This window comes from Capricornis sumatraensis, chromosome 12 (genome assembly GCF_032405125.1).
Source record: "Capricornis sumatraensis isolate serow.1 chromosome 12, serow.2, whole genome shotgun sequence".
Classification (NCBI taxonomy): Eukaryota; Metazoa; Chordata; class Mammalia; order Artiodactyla; family Bovidae; genus Capricornis; species Capricornis sumatraensis.
Genome location: NC_091080.1, coordinates 42,308,254 through 42,310,952, shown reverse-complemented (window position 1 = coordinate 42,310,952; position 2,699 = coordinate 42,308,254).

Sequence of the window (2,699 nt, the reverse complement as noted above, 5' to 3'; positions counted from 1 at the left end):
CCTAACACTGTTCAACACGAAGCCAACGAATTAAAACAGAAAAAGTCCAGTGCAGGATACCTTAGGCTGGGGTGGTAGCTCTATTGCTAATCTGAGTTGAGGAAACCGTTTTCTTTCTGCCCTTCCAGCTAGCATGTACCTCTCACCCTCGGGGTCTCGCTCATGGTCCAGGATGGGTATGGAGCACCAGCTATCTAAGCTCCAGGCAGCAGGAAGGAGGATCCCACATGACCTAGCTTTCATTTATGAATCTTCCCAGAGTCCTACACAATATTTGCATTAGTATCTCCTTAGTCACACACAGCTTCAAGAGAAGCTGGGAAGTGTAGACTTTTCTCTGGGTGTCTTTGGCACCCCTAGTGATACTGTAGTTCTGTCACTAAAGGAAAAATAGAAGGGGCAAGACTCTTTAGAGTCCCTTGGACTGCATGGAGATCAAACCCAATCCTAAAGGAAACCAACCCTGAATATTCATTGGAGAGACTGATGCTGAGGCTGAAGATCCAATACTTTGGCCACCTGATGCAAAGAGCCAACTCACTGGAAAAAACCCTGATGCTGGGAAAGATTGGGGGCAGGAGGAGAAGGATGAGATGGTTGGATGGCATCACCAACTCAATGGTCATGAGTCTGAGCAAACTCCAGGAGTTGGTGAAGGACATGGAAGGCTGGCAGGCTGCAGTCCACGGCATCACAAAGAGTCAGACATGACTGAGCGACTGAACAACAATTGGCTAGCATCTAGGTCTCTCCACCTCGTTTTTTTTTTTTTTTTTTGGCTTCACCCTGCAGCTTGTAGGATCTTAGTTTCCTGACTGGTGATTGAACTCATGCCCTCTACAGTGGAAGCATGAAGTCTTTATCACTGGACCACCAGGAAAGTACCGGGGAGGCATAACCCTTCTTGGGAGTGTAGGGTTTGGCCTTTTGAAGAAGCTCTGTAGTTTCTCAGTGACTCTGCTTGGGGGACACTGCTGGGTCTTGCTCCAGCCTGGAGGAATTTCAGAAGGAATTTGTGACTGATGGGGAGGAGTGTGAGGACTGCTGGACTGGACAGGCGCTAGAAGGAACACTTTCCACCCCCGGCCCCTTCCAACAAAAGCTCCCAGTTCTGCAGGCAGACACCACTATAAGGCTCGGAGAACCGCACTCTGAAAAGGACACCCAGGGACAGCCTCTAGTGGACTGACAAAGTTGATGATCTAACTGCGCAGTTTTATAATTCTCAGGGAATAGAGCATAAGGCTGACTTGCACGTAGCCATTCCAGATAAACACTAAAGCATTCAAGCATAAAATACAGTTCCCATCGCCCAAGCCATAACATAGCTTTGGCGAAACTCTAAAGGGAGTCTTATCATGAAACAACAGTCCTTGCTCTCAGAAACAGGTGGTCAGAAGGAAGCCTTCGAACGCCTCAAGGCCGGGCGTATAACACTTCGTTATCCATTCCCAGCTTCAGGCACTCGGTGAACGCTCATAACCCTTTGTTATCCTCCTTCCAGCTTCCAACCTTCATCATGAGTGGAGCAAATACATTTTCAGTATTTGCTCAAAGCCTTCTAGCTCCTCCACACACCACTTTTCTACCCTCATATTGGAGGGAGAGGTGGAATGGAGAGAAGGATGACTGGGGTAGTAACAGGAGTGCAGTGGCAGCGCCCTGGGCCTCCTCCTCCAGGGAAGGGAAGGCCTGCCTGTGTGCCAGGCGGGGGCGGGGGCTGGGGCAGCAGGGCATGGCCCCTGTTTTCTGTGCAGTGGGAAGCAGAGCAAACACACCGACTCCCAGTTCTCTTAGCCAGGCTGGGTGCCCTCCCTCGTGAATCACAACCCTCCCAGCAGAGCAGAGCTGCTGGCAGCTGATGGGGCTTCTGCCTGACAACACTCCCCGTGATCTTCCCGGTGCGTCAGATGCCCTGTTAATTGCTCTGAATGACGGCACAGCACGGAGGGCACAGCAGCAGGCAAGGCTGAGACAGGGGAAGAGAGCAGGGAGTCATCCAAGGAGACACTGGGTCTGAGCAGACAGACCCATGATGTGCGCGGTCCATCAGCCTGTTAGGTGGTGAAACCTCCTAGCTCCCCACTGACAGTTGTTGGTGTTGGAGCCAGGGGTGGGGGAACCTCTGAAACTCCAGCCACGTGTTGGACTCGAGGGTTGAGGGTGTTTTCTCGGCCCCACCCCTCTCTGCTTCCTAGTCCCTGGGGACTGCCAGAACCCAGATAATTAAGGTTGAATATCTTTTTTTCTTTCTGTGTGAAGAAAACACTTTGTTTTAAAAACCATTATGTGTTGTGCTGGGCTTAGTCACTCAGTCGTATCCGACTCTTTGGGCCCCCATGGACTGTAGCCCACCAGGCTCCTCTGTCCATGGAGATTCTCCAGGCAAGAACACTGGAGTGGGTTGCCATTCCCTCCTCCAGGGGATCTTCCCAACCCAGGGTTCAAACGCAGGTCTCTCGCATTGCAGTCAGATTAACATCTGTGCCACCAGAGAAGCCCATGAATACCGGAGAGGGCAGCCTACCCTTCTTCAGGGATCTTCCTAACCCAGGGTCTCCTGCATTGCAGGTGGATTCTTTACCAGCTGAGTTACCATGCTGCTAAGTCACTTCAGTCGTGTCCGACTCTGTGCGACCCCATAGACGGCAGCCCACCAGGCTCCCCCGTCCCTGGGATTCTCCAGGCAAGGACACTGG